The sequence below is a fragment of the Marmota flaviventris genome, chromosome 17 (genome assembly GCF_047511675.1).
Source record: "Marmota flaviventris isolate mMarFla1 chromosome 17, mMarFla1.hap1, whole genome shotgun sequence".
NCBI lineage: Eukaryota > Metazoa > Chordata > Mammalia > Rodentia > Sciuridae > Marmota > Marmota flaviventris.
Genome location: NC_092514.1, coordinates 47555403 through 47573018, shown reverse-complemented (window position 1 = coordinate 47573018; position 17616 = coordinate 47555403). Strand labels below are relative to the sequence as shown.

General features: G+C 43.2%; 1 protein-coding gene and 1 long non-coding RNA gene across 9 annotated transcripts in view; one reads left to right on the top strand and one right to left on the bottom strand.

Moving 5' to 3' along the window:
* Positions 1 to 17066, bottom strand: part of LOC139701363 (small integral membrane protein 36-like) — a 61122-nt gene extending 44056 nt beyond the window's left edge. For 3 of the 8 annotated variants that reach the window (XR_011705100.1, XR_011705098.1, XR_011705101.1), the window contains exon 1: positions 916 to 1036. The gene's annotated coding sequence lies outside the window, so the exon portion shown is untranslated. Of the gene's footprint in view, positions 1 to 915; positions 1049 to 16753 lie in introns of those variants that run through there. The other 5 variants (XM_071603698.1, XM_071603700.1, XR_011705097.1 and 2 more) reach the window with 3 other exon arrangements.
* LOC114082297 (uncharacterized) lies at positions 16160 to 17166 on the top strand. Its single transcript, XR_003580952.3, has 2 exons — positions 16160 to 16262; positions 16437 to 17166. It is a non-coding gene; the product is annotated as an uncharacterized lncRNA (long non-coding RNA).
* Positions 17167 to 17616: the final 450 nt, after the last annotated feature.

Here is a 17616-nt window from a genome sequence, read left to right as displayed (position 1 = left end):
CATATTAGGTACTCAATAAAATTAAATTGAATACATACATCTATTCCAGCTCCAAATCTCACTTATATTAAAGTACTGTTAAAATTATTTCCTAAATTTCTTATAATTTTATCGGAACCCAAAAGATAAGAGGCTAAGCTTAATTTAAGTTTTACTTGGTGACTCAGAGCTTGATACTAATCTCATTATTATCTGAAGAGGCTAGATGTCTTCAGTATTATTTGAGACCCATGTCTGTTTGTTCCTCTGTGAGGTGACCTCATGCTGTTTGATTTGTTCTGTTGTGTTTGCAATCTCTTCCTGAATCCTCCTTCCAGGGTCACTTGTAGCTTTCCCATCTTGCTATTCTTTGGGCATTGACTTATAATCTTCTGAAATTGTAATTTGCTGTTTTTAGTCTATGACGGGCATGGCTTAGCCTGGTGGCCCCCCGGGGGTCTGTTTTTCTTCTGCTCCACCCTTCCCTGCCATTTGGGCAGGAAACTGAACGGAGCCTCAGCACTGTCACAGATGCTGGGGTGAGCACCTGCATGCAAAGGGGGCCTGCCTGGAAGACCCTGAGGGGCTAGAGCGCTGCTTGGCTCTGTGCAGAAGGAAGAAGGAAGGCCACGTGCCCAGGGCAGCACTGCAGCACCCAGGGCGTGAAGGAGCCCTGCCTGTGCTCAGAGCCTCCCAACAGGTTCTGGGAGCAATCCAGTGAGCTCCTGATTCCTGTCTTAGAATCACAGCGTCCATCACGAGGAGTGGCTCATCCATTTCCATGTTTCTTCCATGTTCTTTCTACTCTGCACATCCCTCTCCTTTGGACTCTCCTGCCTGGAATGAACATTCTAGAACCCAAACCGCCACCCATTAGAGGTGTAAGGAGAGCTCTGCAAATGAGACCAGAAGAGTCCATTCTGATGCAAAAGTTACCTGAACTGAAAAGAATTCCAAGAGGGAGGACTGATGGGAGTGGAAGCTGCACAGAGATCAGCAGGCACAGGCCGGCAGCTTTTGCTGTGCTCTGGATGCTTGTTCATACCAGCTCATATACTGAAGTCCTCCCCTGCAAGGAGACGGTGTTAGAAGGCGGTGCCTTTGGACGGTGATTAGGCTTTGGACTCGGACCTTATGAAAGAGATCCCACAGCCCTCTGTCACTTGAGGTCTAACTGGGAACATGGCTGTCTCTGAGGAAGAGGGTTCTCACCAGAGCCTCAGTCTGCAGGTGCAGACTCCAGTCCCCAGCCTCTAGAATGGTGAGAAGATACATTTCTGTTGTTTGCAAGGCACTCAGGCATTTTGCTATAGTAGCCAGAACACATGAAAACAACCATGACTCAAGGTTTGCTCTAAGTCGGGTCTGCAGTATCCAACACAGGACACCAGACGCTGTGTGGCCAGACACATCCCAGCAAAGGGATATTATAAGATAACCATCTTGCATTGAAGAACTAGCTGTGTAAATCCATTCATCCAACTGTTAATTGAACTCTTACCATAAGGCAGACGCACGACTATGCTAGAATAAGCCCTCATTGTTCTTTTCCTAATAGAGATTTCAGTTTGATAGAAATAAAAGGCAATCATGACTCAAATACATAATCACAGATCACAAGGATCATGACGGTGGTGGTAACTAACATTTAATGAACAGGACCCTTAACTATGTGTCAGGGCTTCAGGTATTGTGTGAATCTTAAGATGCATTGAAGTGGGAGCTATCACTATTCCTGTTTTCCAGATGATAAGACTGAAGTTCAGAGAGGTGATATAATCTGTATGACATCACACACAGCTACCATCTGGAAAATCTAGGATGCCCACCGGGAAGACCAACTCACAGCCTTTGTTTTCAACGGTACATTTCAACCATGATTGTTGCTGTGAAGGAAATACTAGCCATTTCTTGGAGCTGTAAGTTCAAGGATCTGTAACACCACGTTACAGTCAGCTCTGACCTAGGATGGTGTCGGGGAGATGGAAGAAGGCTCCTGGGGAAACGATGTGATATTTAAACTGAGATACGAAGGCAAAGAGAGAGTTAAGTGGGCAGATGGACTGCCAACTGGAAGACAGGAGCATGCAGAGAAAACACTGCGGGGCGGGCCTGAGTTGGAGAGCAGCTTGCTGCGCTTGAAGAAGTGAGAGAAAGTTCAGAGCATGGGCTGTTGATCATTTCTTGGTCACGAGGTTGGAAGCCATCCTACCTGTGTGTGTGTGTGTATGCCTTGGGAAGCAGCCTGTCAGGGAGGGAAATGAATGGATGTAGAGGGATTTCTGCTCTGTACCAGGGCGGGCCAGCATGATGGCTTATTATTATTTTTTTTCTATTACATTTCTTTCAATTTGAGCTCCAGATCATGAGCATATCATCTTTTTGTCATCCCTGGTGTCCCTTTTATCCTGCTTCTGCCTGCTCTTTCTGCTCCAAACTTCCCACTATTCTATTTTATTATTTATTTATTTATTTTGGGTGCTAGGGATCAAAACCAGAAGCACTTTACTACTGAGCTATACTTGTAGGTCTTTTTTTTATTTTTATTTTTTTAATTTTGAGATAGAGTCTCCCTAAATTGCTGAGGCTGGCATCCAACTTGTGATCCTCCTGCCTTGGCCTCCTGAGTCACTGGGATTACAGGTGTGCATCACCGCACCTGGCTGGACATGGTTTTTCAATCCTTCATGCTCCTTCCATCTCCTTCTGCCTGACCAATTGTCTATGATGTGTGGGGCACTGTCCTTCGCACTGTGGTGACAACTAAAATTCAAGACATGCTTCATGGTATAGAAGAGCAGACTAACTGAGGAAAAAAATGCAAAATACAAAGAGAGAGAAATAAATAAGAGGGAGATCCATTGATGGTAAAACTTATGGTAACAGAGAGCCTGCAGAATGGGAGAAAAATCTTTGCCACCTGCATCTCAGATAGAGTGTTAATCTCCAGGATATACAAAGAATTCAACAATGCTTAACACTAAAACCCAAATAACCCAATTGATCCATGGGCAAAGGAAATGAACAGATACTTCACAGAAGAAAAAATCCAAATAGTCAACAAATATATGAGAAAATGGTCAACAACTCTAGCAATTAGAGAAATGCAAATTAAAACTAGGCTTAGATTTTATCTCACGCCAGTCAGAATGGCAAATATCAACAATACAAGTAAAAAAAAAATGTTGGCGAGGATGTGAGGGAAAAGGTACACTCATACATTGCTGATGGGACTGCAAGTTGGTGCAACTACTCTGGAAAGCAATATGCAGATTCCTCAGAAAAGTTGGAATGGAATCACCATTTGACCCAGTTATCCCATTCCTTGGTATATAGCCAAAGGACTTAAAATCAGCATACTACAATGAGGCAGCCACATCAATGTTTATAGCAGCTCAATTCACAATATCCAATATATGGAACTAATCCAGGTGCCCTTCAACAGATGAATGAATAGAGAAAATGTGGTATATATACACAATGTAATATTACTCAGCCATAAAGAAGAATGAAATTATAGCATTTGCCGATAAATGGATGGAACTGGAGACCGACTATCATGCTATGTGAAATAATCCAGTCCTCAAAAACCACAGGCTGAACTGAACATTCTCTTTCATATGCAGATGCTAACACACAATAAGTTGGGAGGGGAGAATAGAAGTCCATTGGATTAGACAAAGGAGATTGAAGGGAAGGGACATGGGTTGGCATTGGGGAAGACAGAATGAATCAGACATAAATTTCTTATATTAATATATGAATACATGACCAGTGTAACTCCACATCATGCTCAACCACAAGAATGGGATCCTGGGCTGGGGCTGTGGCTCAGTGGTAGAGCGCTTGTCTTGCATGTGTGAGGCACCGGGTTCCATCCTCAGCACCACATAAAAATAAATAAACAAAATAAAGGTATTGTGTCCATCTACAACTAAAAAAATTATATATATATATATATATATATATATATATATATATATATATATATATAAATTTTTTAAAAATGGGATCCTAATTAGAATAAGTTATACTCCGTGTATGTACAATATGCCAAAATACACTCTACTGTCATGTGTATCTAAAAAGAACAAATAAAATTTAAAAATCAAGGGATCACATGGAGAGGACCTTTGTGCATGTTATTTCTATTTATTTATTTATTTTTGTATAGGAATTGTCTAACTCAAAAAGATTTTGGTGCATCACAATCACACGTGATAATGAGATTCATTGTCATATGCTGATACATGAACATGACTGTCAGTCATGTTGACAGTCTTATCAGTTTCATTCCTCAGCATCTCCCCTTTCCCTATTCTCCTCTGTCTTCTTGGTCCCCTTTCTCTACTGGTCTCCCTTCTATCCTTGGTGTACTTTAGCTTGGTGCTTGAGGAAGACCTCGCTGAAGCCATTGAGATCTAAGCTGAATGATGAAAGCAGCCAGCCAGTTCAGAAGTTGTAGGAAAGAATATTTCAGGCAGAGAGTCCAGGGTGGGGGTAGGAGGGGAGTTTGGATTTTATTCCAGTTGTCACTGGAGGGATTTCAGAAGGAGACTGGCATGATAGACAGCAAGGGTGAAATAGTTCCTAAGACAGAAGTGGGAGGGAGGGAGGGAGAGAGAGAAGGAAGGAGAGAGTGAGGGATGATGATGATGTATGTGATGAGGTCATGGGGAGATGTGCAGGGAGGGAGGAGAAGGGGGCCTGTCTGGTTATCTGCTGTCCATCATTCCTGTTTCCTGGCAGGGTCTCCTTGCTCATGAGTGCCTCCCCAGTCTCCTGATTGGGTAAACCCTTTGTTCCTTCAACTGTGCTGAAGGCAACACCTGCTTGTGTGATGGGTAATGGGATTTGTGTGAGAATTGCATGATTGAGGGATTGCTTGTTGGTGGAGTGTCGATTTTTGTTCACCAAGAAAGATGAACACCTGAAAACAGCCCCGAAAGGATAACAGTGTTCTTCAGTGTCATAGAGCATTGTGTAATAAGCCTGTGGACAGGTACTGGTTATTATTTGATGAACTGTTTACCTTTGGTTAGAGTCCAGACTCTGTAAAGTTAGCCCTGAACTTGTAGAAAAATTGATAAGATACAAATTATTTTTGTCCAGTAGAGTTTTGATCACAGAGGTTATGATTTTATGATAGTGTAGGTGACTTTAGCAAATATATGACCTTAGATGTGGATTGAATAAAAAAATACTTTTTAAAGACCACAAAAAAATTAAAAAACAACTTAATTCATGGTATGAGATAATAAAACATCCCATTACTAAGTTATTAGCCTGTGCATAAGTCCGCACATATGTGTCAGTCAGTTTTCTGTTACTATTACAATTACCTGAGACAATTAACTTATAAAGAGAAAAGGTTTATTTTAGAATCACAGTTCTGGAGGTTTCAGTCACTGGTTGATTGATCCTCTTCACTTGGGGTTTGTGGCAAGACAGTGCATCATTTTGGGAGAATGTGATGAAGCAAAACTTCAGATTTCTTGGCCAGCATGCAAAAGAAAATATTAAGATGAAGGGATCAGGATCCCCTTGAAGGACATTCCCCCAGTAACCTAATGACCTCCTCTAGGCCCTATGTCTTAAGGGTTCCACTAACTTCCAGTCAAGCCATGCTGAAGGCCAAGCCTCCAGCACATGGATTTTAAGGGGATGTTCAAGATTTTAAACTATAGCAGCATATAATTTAAAAGAAATATATAGAATTCCAGTATTCATTTTCAATATTTTCTTATTTAGGAATTGATGAAACTCTTAATTGTGAAGTAAAAGATTCTCTCATGGTCTATTTCGGATGATTCCCTCTTCCTTTCATACACAGTTACACACACCTTTTTGAAGTTTCAAGCAGTCCATTGATCCTGTTCTTTGTCTTAATTACTGATCCAGATGTTGTTATGACTTCATTCTAGCAGCGGCTTTATACAAAACGCAGACAACTCTTTATCTACGTACAATTGTTTGAAGTACAGATTTGGAGTATATCAACAGCATTTCTGTAGCATCAATTGCTACGCTGATGCTAACATCCTGAAATTCTAGAGGAAGAGCTCCCCTTCAAAGTGCTCAGCAAAATGCTAACTGCAGCTGTTTTTTTTTTTTTGGTAAATGAGTGGAAGAACTACTATCACCTCTCATCCTCTTTCTGGTCACTTCAGGAAGAAAGCATCTCTCTTTGTGTTGCCTCTATGCAAAACCTGCTTCCCATCCAGTCTTTCTCTGTTCTACTCTACAGTACAAAGGGGTTGTTGGGAGACAATGACATTCAGGGTGAGTCCATCATTGCTTACACATCTAGCCTTCTGTTAGAGCAGTCCAGGGACTTGCTTAATCATCTACGTCCTTGTGAGATGCCCTTGGTCATGACCATTCCTTGGATGACATGGGAGCTTTTGCATTCATCTCAGTATCCTTGGCCTCTCACCAGCTGATTGATCACTGTGCAGCTGAAGTAGGACGTGGTGTACTTCCGGATGGTACAGGACATGGGTAGGAACAAGAGTACTGTTGCCTAAGAAGATGAGTTTACAAGCTGAAGTTTAAATGAAGGTGGCATAAGGAGAAATTCTGGTGAAGAAAAAGAGGAGGCATTTAAAAAACTATAGTTTAGGCAAAGATACCCAGACACTATATCTTCATCCCTCATCTGTCCAGCAAATATGTATCGACTACATGTTTGGGATCAGTTCAAAGTAATAGGGAACAAATTTCAGTGAACATCATTCTAAGAAATTATTAGAGACAGAAAGTAGATAAGACATTATCAGGGGTGGTGAAAAGGAGAAAAATGGAGAGCTGGTGTATGGGGTGATAAAAAAGTTTTGGAAATAGTGGTGACTGGTTGCATGAACTAGTGAATGTAATTAAGGGCAGTAAATGTTTCATTTAACAATGGACAAATGGCATATTTTGTTTAACATAAAATATATTATTTAATATAGAATATATTTAATCACAACTTAAAAATTAATATGAAATATACCAAAAGCCACTGAATTGCACAAGTGGGTAAATTATACAGTGTGGGAATTGGGTCTGAATGAAGTTGAAAAACATCGGCACTATTCTTGTTTTAAAGGAGTTCGCCGTGTAATGGAGAAACCCATTCTATAAACAAGATATTACAAAACAGCAAAACCATAAAAATGCAATGGTTATGAGAATATTCAGGGAGACAATTAAACGCTGGCTTTGTGTCACTAACTCTGTAGCCCCAGATAGCTTGTTGAGACCCAGATTCCTTATCCATAAAATGGGTTTAATATTAGTGCATCCTTCATAGGGTTGATTGCTATCATCCAGGGGTGTAATCTGTTTAAGAATGCAGTTGCATTTAGAGAAAGTTATCACTAGTGCAATGATAGTGAATATGCATTGAAAAGCTAAAAGCATTATGTAAATGGAGACATTTTATGCATGTCCACTATGTATTTAGAGAGAAGAGCTCCAAGGTAATATTAGTTTGATTCACAATAATTGGCATACGGTACCAATTGTGATGTCATTGATCAATAATTTTAACAGAAAAATTTAAATTGACACCTTCAGTAATTTCTCAGATCTGAGTAACAAATAGGCACCTATGATGAGGTGGGAAAAGTCTCATGGACACCACTGCCTAAGTATGTTTATGTTAAGCTACTTAAATACCTGCAAACATAAGTGAAACATTAGTTCTTTATGTTTACACCAATTTACAAAATAAATATATCAAACTATAAATCATCTAATAAAGTTCAAATCAGACAAATTAATTTAATGTGCTAGATAATATTGTTTTGGTGATATTAAATTGTTAATCTGAGAGTTCAGAGTGAAAACCAATGAACTTTGGGTTTTCTATTTTCATGGCTGCCCTGTTTCTTTTCTATTCGTGCATGTGGTATTATCACATAATTATCGCATCATTCACTGTTTTTCTCTTTTAATAATAAACAATAATTTTAATTTTCATTAAAGGAAAGATAGTCCCCCCACATCAATGGCATTTCTCCAAATGCACACACCAGTGGTCCCTCCAAGTGGTGGTGGATGTCACAGCTCCTTTTCACTTATCACATGAATGGAGTTTTGCATCTAGGATACTTCTGTTATCTTCTGTGTGACGTCTCAGTTCTTTCCTCCCTTTTGTCTGCTTGCACAACCCTACAACTTCATTTAAAAGTGCACCAGACCTTCCGGAAGATGGCGGCGAGGGGAGTGCATTGCCCCCGTGTGCTGCTTCACTGTGTGGGAGTATGACAAGTCAGGACGGCTAAAGGCTATCTTGTTAGGAATTTCCAGCAATAGTGGGGTGCTCCGGAACCTGGAGGAAGGATTTCCATCGCACGAGGATCGGCTACGGGGACTCAAATGCGAGAGGTTTGTCGCACGGAGGGTAACACTGCTTATTCAGCAAATCGCCCCGTGGCTAGAGTCTGCAGTGCGCGCTGGGAAACGAGGAGATAGCGATGCAGGGATACAGCGCTGCAGTTTCTGCCAGCCGTGCAAGCACCGTACTCAGGGCTGAATTCTGGGTTCGAGACGGGGGAAGGAAGCGGTCCATCTTGGTTCTCCACACCGGTCAGACCACAGAGGAGGCCAGCGGCCACCATGTTGGAAAGCTGACGTCACCATCCCTGTTTTCGACTGACCGCAGCTCATTCAGCCATAGAACAGGTAATTTCAGGCTGCCATTCGCCTGCGGGTTGCAGACAGATTGCTCGGGCTCAGTGCCTGGGTGCTTCTTAGAGCCTGCTCTTATCGGAGCGAGCACCGAGCGCAGGGCGGCCTGGCCCAGGGCTGGGGAGCCTGCGGAGGCTGCTTCTTGGAGCCTGCTCTTATCAGAGCATACGCCGAGCATGGAGCGGCCGAGTTCCGGCTCCTGGAACTGCCCTGGCCCAGGGCTAGGAGCCCGCGGAAACTGCTTCTCGGTCCGGGTCCTGCTGAGGGCCGGTCAGGACTCACCCGTTGCTTTGGTTGCCCGGCAAGGGGAACGAAATGCTGCCATTCGCATAGGATACCAACATGGCAGAGATCTGATGTCATCAGAAAGCGGCGGAGGAGAGAACTTCATCAATACCAGCGGCGACAGAAACAGTTGGTCTCCTGGTAGGGGGGGTGAGGCACAGACACCCGAGTCTCTCTCGATTTGTCGTCGAGCCAGAGGGGAGGAGCCGGGCCGCCGCCAGCGGCCGGAGCAGGTCCAGCGGCTCGCCTGCGTGGTGACCGCGTGACCCCAATTTGAGAGGGGGCGGAGCGGAGCCACCACCCGCACCCGCAAGGTGGGCAGACCCGCGGCCCAGTGGTACATGGGCGTGGTAGGAGGGGCAGGGCAGAGCCGCCGTTTGCGCTTGCAAGGTAAACAGACCTGTGACAGACTGGCGGGTCAGGCCCAGCGGCCTGCCAGCATGGTACACACGTCACCCCAACTGGAGTAGGGGCAGAGCAGATCCTTCGCCCACACCCGGATCAGGCCCTGCCGGTGTGGTGGTCACGTGACCCCAATTGGAGTGGGGGCAGAGCGGAACCGCCACCCGTGCCCGCAGGGTGAGCAGACCTGTGACCAACCTGCAGATCAGGCCCAGCGGTCCGCAGGCGTAGTAGGAGGGGCAGGGCAGAGCCGCCGCCCGTGCCTGCAAGGTAGGCAGACCTGCGACAGACTGGCGGATCAGGCCCAGGAGCCTGCCGGCGTGGTACACACATCACCCTAATTGGAGCAGGGGCAGAGCAGAGTCGCCGCCCGTGCCAGGAACAGGCCCAGCGACCTGCCGGGGGGGTAGTCACGACACCCCAATTGGAGTAGGGGCAGAGCAGAGCCACCACCCATGCCTGAAAGGTGGGCAGATCTGCGACCGACCAGCGGGACAGGCCCAGTGGCTTGCCGGTACGACAGACACGTCACCCCATTTGGAGTAGGGGCAGAGTAGAGCCGCCGCCCGCGCCTTCAGGGTAGGCAAACCTGCAACCGACTGGCGGATAAGGCCCGGTGGCCTGCCAGCGTGGTACACTTGTCACCCCAACTGGAGTAGGGGCAGAACAGAGCCGCCGCCAGCGCCCAGAACAGGCCCAGTGACCTGCCGGTGTGGTAGTCACGACACCCCAATTGGAATAAGGAGAGAGCAGAGCCGCCGCCTGCGCCAGCAGGAAAGAAACGCAAGCAGTATGAAAAGACAAGGAAAGAAAGGACCACAAGCAATGCAGGTCAACGCAACTTTAGAAGAGGTAACAGCTGCAGCAGATGGAATGTCAGATAAAGAATTCAGGATATACATGCTTCAGATGATCTGGAGTATCAAGGAAGACATTAGACAGCAAAATCAGACAATGAAAGATCACTTCGACAATGAATTACGCAAACAAATCCAGGAAGCAAAGGATCAACTATACAGGGAGATAGAGGTTATAAAAAACAAACAAACAGAAATCCTAGAAATGCAGGAAGCAATAAACCAACTTAAAAACTCAATGGAGAATACTACCAGCAGAGTAGAACACTTAGAAGATAGAACATCAGACAATGAAGATAAAGTATTTCAACTGGAAAAGAACATAGACAGCTCAGCAAGACTGTTAAGAAACCATGAGCAGAACATCCAAGAAATATGGGATAACATTAAGAGACCAAACGTAAGAGTCATTGGGATACAGGAAGGTACAGAGCTCCAAACCAAAGGAATGAGCAGTCTATTCAATGAAATAATACGAGAAAACTTCCCAGACTTGAAGAATGAGACAGAATCCCAAATCCTAGAAGCCTACAGGACGCCGAATGTGCAAAATCATAAGAGATCCACACCTAGACACATTATAATGAAGATGCCCAACATACAGAATAAGGAGAGAATTTTAAAAGCTACAAGAGAAAGGAAGCAGATTACATTTAGGGGTAAGCCAATCAGGATAACAGCTGATCTTTCAACACAGACTCTGAAAGCTAGAAGATCCTGGAATAACATATTTCAAACACTGAAAGAAAATGGGTTCCAACCAAGAATTGTGTTTCCAGCGAAATTAAGCTTCAGGATGGAAGATGAAATTAAAACCTTCCACGATAAACAAAAGTTTAAAGAATTCGCAGCTAGAAAACCATCTCTTCAAAACATCCTCGCCAAAACATTACAGGAAGAGGAAATGGAAAATAACAATGAAAACCAACAGTGGGAGGTAGGACAGTAAAGGGGGGGAAAATAATCAAAGAGGAAAACAAACCATGTTTAGTATCAGAAATAAACAAATATGGCTGGAAGAACAACCCATATCTCAATAATAACCCTAAATGTTAATGGCTTAAACTCACCAATTAAGAGACACAGGCTAGTAGAATGGATCACAAAACAAGACCCAACAATATGCTGCCTACAGGAGACGCATTTGATAGGAAAAGACATACATAGGCTGAAGGTGAAAGGTTGGGAAAAATCATATCACTCATATGGACTTCGGAAACAAGCAGGAGTGTCCATACTCATATCAAATAAAATAGATTTCAAGCCAAAGTTAATCAAAAGGGATAAAGAGGGACACTACATACTGCTTCAGGGAACCATACACCAACAAGACATAACAATCATAAATATTTATTCCCCAAACAATGGTGCAGCTATGTTCGTCAAACAAACTCTTCTCAAGTTCAAGAGTCTAATAGACCACCATACAATAATCATGGGAGACTTCAACACACCTCTCTCGCCACTGCACAGATCTTCCAAACAAAAGTTGAATAAGGAAACTATAGAACTCAATAACACAATTAAAAACCTAGACTTAATTGACATATATAGAATATACCGCCCAACATCAAGCAGTTACACTTTTTTCTCAGCAGCACATGGATCCTTCTCAAAAATAGATCATATATTATGTCACAGGGCAACTCTTAGACAATATAAAGGAGTAGAGATAATACCATGCATCTTATCTGATCATAATGGAATGAAACTGAAAATCAACGATAAAAGAAGGAAGGAAAAAGCATACATCACTTGGAGAATGAAAAATAGGTTACTGAATGATCAATGGGTTACAGAAGACATCAAGGAGGAAATTAAAAAATTCTTAGAGATAAATGAAAACACAGACACAACATATCGGAATCTATGGGACACACTGAAAGCAGTTCTAAGAGGAAAATTCATTGCTTGGAGTTCATTCCTTAAAAAAAGAAAAAACCAACAAATAAATGATCTCATACTTCATCTCAAAATCCTTGAAAAAGAAGAGCAAAACAACAGCAAAAGAAGTAGAAGGCAAGAAATAATTAAAATCAGAGCTGAAATTAATGAAATCGAAACAAAAGAAACAATTGAAAAAATTGACAAAACTAAAAGTTGTTTCTTTGAAAAAATAAACAAAATCGACAGACCCTTAGCGATGCTAGCGAAGAGAAGAAGAGAGAGAACTCAAATTACTAGCATACGGGATGAAAAAGGCAATATCACAACAGACACTTCAGAAATACAGAAGATAATCAAAAACTATTTTGAATCCTTATACTCCAATAAATTAGAAGACAGTGAAGGCATAGATAAATTTCTTAAGTCATATGATCTGCCCAGATTGAGTCAGGAGGATACAGAAAACCTAAACAGACCAATATCAATTGAGGAAATAGAAGAAACCATAAAAAGACTACCAACTAAGAAAAGCCCAGGACCGGATGGGTATACAGCAGAATTTTACAAAACCTTTAAAGAAGAACTAATACTAATACTTTTCAAGCTACTTCAGGAAATAGAAAAGGAGGGAGAACTTCCAAATTCATTCTATGAGGCCAACATCACCCTGATACCTAAACCAGACAAAGACACTTCAAAGAAAGAAAACTACAGACCAATATCTCTAATGAACCTAGATGCAAAAATCCTCAATAAAATTCTGGCGAATCAGATACAAAAACATATCAAAAAAATTGTACACCATGATCAAGTAGGATTCATCCCTGGGATGCAAGGCTGGTTCAATATACGGAAATCAATAAATGTTATTCACCACATCAATAGACTTAAAAATAAGAACCATATGATCATCTCGATAGATGCGGAAAAAGCATTCGACAAAGTACAGCATCCCTTTATGTTCAAAACTCTAGAAAAACTAGGGATAACAGGAACATACCTCAATATTGTAAAAGCAATCAATGCTAAGCCTCAGGCTAGCATCATTCTGAATGGAGAAAAACTGAAGGCATTCCCTCTAAAATCTGGAACAAGACAGGGATGCCCTCTCTCTCCACTTCTGTTCAACATAGTTCTCGAAACACTGGCCAGAGCAATTAGACAGACGAAAGAAATTAAAGGCATCAAAATAGGAAAAGAAGAACTTAAATTATCACTATTTGCAGATGACATGATTCTATACCTAGCAGACCCAAAAGGCTCTACAAAGAAACTATTAGAGCTAATAAATGAATTCAGCAAAGTGGCAGGATAAAAAATCAACACGCATAAATCAAAGGCATTCCTGTATATCAGCGACAAATCCTCTGAAATGGAAATGAGGACAACCACTCCATTCAAAATACCTTCAAAAAAAATAAAATACTTGGGAATCAACCTAACAAAAGAGGTGAAAGACTTATACAATGAAAACTACAGAACCCTAAAGAGAGAAATAGAAGAAGATCTTAGAAGATGGAAAAATATACCCTGTTCATGGATAGGCAGAACTAACATCATCAAAATGGCGATATTACCAAAAGTTCTCTATAGGTTTAATGCAATGCCAATCAAAATCCCAACGGCATTTCTTGTAGAAATAGAGAAAGCAATCATGAAATTCATATGGAAAAATAAAAGACCCAGAATAGCAAAAACAATGCTAAGCAGGAAGTGTGAATCAGGCGGTATAGCGATACCAGACTTCAAACTATACTACAGAGCAATAGTAACAAAAACAGCATGGTACTGGTACCAAAACAGGCGGGTGGACCAATGGTACAGAATAGAGGACACAGAAACCAATCCACAAAACTACAACTATCTTATATTTGATAAAGGGGCTAAAAGCATGCAATGGAGGAAGGATAGCATCTTCAACAAATGGTGCTGGGAAAACTGGAAATCCATATGCAACAAAATGAAACTGAATCCCTTTCTCTCGCCATGCACAAAAGTTAATTCAAAATGGATCAAGGAGCTTGATATCAAATCAGAGACGCGCCGTCTGATAGAAGAAAAAGTTGGCTACGATCTACAGTCGGTGGGGTCGGGCTCCAAATTCCTCAATAGGACACCCATAGCACAAAAGTTAATAACTAGAATCAACAAATGGGACTTACTCAAACTAAAAAGTTTTTTCTCAGCAAAAGATACAATAAGAGAGGTAAATAGAGAGCCTACAACCTGGGAACAAATCTTTACTCCTCACACTTCAAATAGAGCCCTAATATCCAGAGTATACAAAGAGCTCAAAAAATTAGACAATAAGAGAACAAACAACCTAATCAACAAATGGGCCAAGGACCTGAACAGACACTTCTCAGAGGAGGACATACAGTCAATCAACAAGTACATGAAAAAATGCTCACCATCTCTAGCTGTCAGAGAAATGCAAATCAAAACCACCCTAAGATACCATCTCACTCCAGTAAGATTGGCAGCCATTATGAAGTCAAACAACAACAAGTGCTGGCGAGGATGTGGGGAAAAGGGTACACTTGTACATTGCTGGTGGGACTGCAGATTGGTGCAGCCAATTTGGAAAGCAGTATGGAGATTTCTTGGAAAGCTGGGAATGGAGCCACCATTTGACCCAGCTATTCCCCTTCTCGGTCTATTCCCTAAAGACCTAAAAAGAGCATGCTACAGGGACACTGCTACATCGATGTTCATAGCAGCACAGTTCACAATAGCAAGACTGTGGAACCAACCTAGATGCCCTTCAATAGACGAATGGATAAAAAAAATGTGGCATTTATACACAATGGAGTATTACTCTGCATTAAAAAATGACAAAATCATAGAATTTACAGGGAAATGGATGGCATTAGAGCAGATTATGCTAAGTGAAGCTAGCCAATCCCTAAAAACACAAATGCCAAATGTCTTCTTTGATATAAGGAGAGTAACTAAGAACAGAGTAGGGACGAAGAGCAGGAGAAGAAGATTAACATTTAACAGGGATGAGAGGTGGGAGGGAAAGGGAGAGAGAAGGGAAATTGCATGGTAATGGAAGGAGACCCTCAGGGTTATACAGTGGAGGGGGTAGAGAGAGAGGAGGGGAGGGGAGGGGAGAGGTGGGGAGGGGGGAGGGTGGAGGATGGGAAAGGCAGCGGAGCACAACAGACACTAGTATGGCAATATGTAAATCAATGGATGTGTAACTGATGTGATTCTGCAATCTGTGTATGGGGTGAAGGTGGGAGTTCATGACCCACTTGAATCAAAGTGTGGAATATGATATGTCAAGAAATTTGTAATGTTTTGAACAACCCACAATAAAAAATAAAAAATAAAAAATAAAAAAAACACCCAGCAACTACTGCCAAAGCCCTGAGGTCAAGCCTGCCCCAACTCCCTCCTGTACTCGTCCGGAAGGATTCTCTTCTGGCTCTTAAGACAGTCGTGTGCAAAAGAGAAACAAATTGACTCGCTGCAGCCAGCCTCTGCGGACAGAAGCCTCTGCGGACAGAACCCGCCCAGCTCTACTAGCCACTTTATGCAGCATACAGGGATTCATGCATGGGCTATGCTGGGACCTGCCCATCCCTTCTGATGCTGTTACTATGTTCCAAGCCAGGGGCTTATGGGAAAGGCTGGGGAACAGAGCCTCTTGTCGTAGAGGGGACACTAATTTCTTTGTCACCCAGACCACAACCTCACTTGGCTTCATCCGCAGGATCCTGGGTACCCGATTTAGTTGTTCCTCTCAAGTCCTTACTACTCCTGAACTGTGGGAAAATTCACCCACAAAATTTAAACCAGGTTTGGTTTAGGAAATCTTAGGCTGTGCTGCTTGAGGTTTCTCCCGCATTTTCAGCCTCCCAGTCTGGCGCGCTCCACAGCCCTCTGTCCTTGGAAGTTGCTACTAAGTTGCTAACAAAGCAAATCCCTCAAGCAAGAAAGGAGTTCTCAGGGCAGTGCCCAGATCTGGGGAGTAGGCTGCCTTTGCCAAAGCCCTGGTGGGTGCAGACCTAGCGCCTTTAAAGGACCCGTGCAGGGGATCCAGGAGGATTCAGTACCTATCAGTGTTTCTCCTCTGCAGTGTGTCTCTCTCCTGGAGTTAGCCACAGAGCCTCCCAAGTCCAGAGCAGAGACCTGACCCTGCAGACTCAAATGCTTATATCTGCTGAGGTTGGTGATGTTTGGGGGCGGGGCATTGTGTAAGAGGCAGAGGGAAACCCCACGATTGCATTTACGTGGACCAGGAAACCCATCTCTGCATAGGGAATCCTGGATGACTATGAGTGAGCGGGGTGGATTGAGGGGAGGGAGAAGGTGAGTTGCTTTTTCTTCCTTTTTATTTAGATTTGCAGGTCTTATCCCCACACTGGGAAGGAAACCTAGGTGTAACCCCCACGTCCTCCAGGCCTCCCTGGACCAGCTCTGGCCCTCCGTGAGATGCCCCGGGCTCGGGCGTGCTCTGCAGGTCTTTCCCCTTACCACCTCAAAGTCCCCCTAATTTCTGCTTAAATTGCTGCTCCAAAGGCTTCAGCTCCCAGCCAAATGAGCCAACAAGGGAGTGAGGGAGCCAGTAGCTGGAGGCACTGGGCAGCCCTGAAAGCAGAAAAATAAAGCCTTTCTTTTGCTCCCACTTTCCCAATAATTAAAGAATATTGATCCACCTCCTTTCTTTTGCAGGTTCTTCAGTTTGTTAAAGGGTGATGTGTGGTGAAGCCCCTGGCCCTAAACAGGGAAAAGAATAAGTTCCCTGTCCCTTGTTTCGCATGTGAAGGCGAGAAAACCACCGAAGTCTGAATTAGCCTTGTGGGCTTCCACCGAAGTCTGAATCAGCCTTGTGGGCTTCCTGTCTATCTGCCCTCATAGAGCACTTGGGACAGATGGTACCTACTGATTAGCTGGCACAGCTGAGCCTTGCATGAGCACCCTGCAAAACCAGACCTAGTTTGCTTAAAGCTGCCTGAAACCGCTTCCTGCAGTAAAGAATGTGTGTATGTGTGTGTATGCTTAACCCAGAGTATGGGAGGATATATAAAAGGGGGGGTAAAAATAAAATCTCTCTCTCCTGGATGAAGAACCTTGGTGTCCTGTGTCTTTTAACCTCGCCGTCCCTCGCCGGACTCGGCTCCCTTGGCCGGACGCGGCAGTGATGCCTGCTACTAAGGACTCCAACTGAGGCCTGCCTGGGCATAAGTGGGGCCACTTGGGCCCACAACAGCATGCTCTGTCAGGGGCATTTGGTGACCAGAAAGAGAAGCTGTTCTTTGAATGGGTCGCCCACTGCAGACTTGACAACACAGCCTTGTGCTGAACTCAGTTCAATTTGTTCCTCTTTTTTCTATTATCAATGTGTGTTAGAGTCTGTAAACAAGTCAAAATAACACCTGGCATTTTGCCAGGGGAATGTTAGAGTTCGTAAACAAGTCTGGATGGTGCCTGGCAAAATGCCAGAGGGAGTGGTTTGAGAAGTAACAAAAGGGAGCCATTAAGTGTGGAGATTCCTTATTGGTTGACTGATGTATCTAGT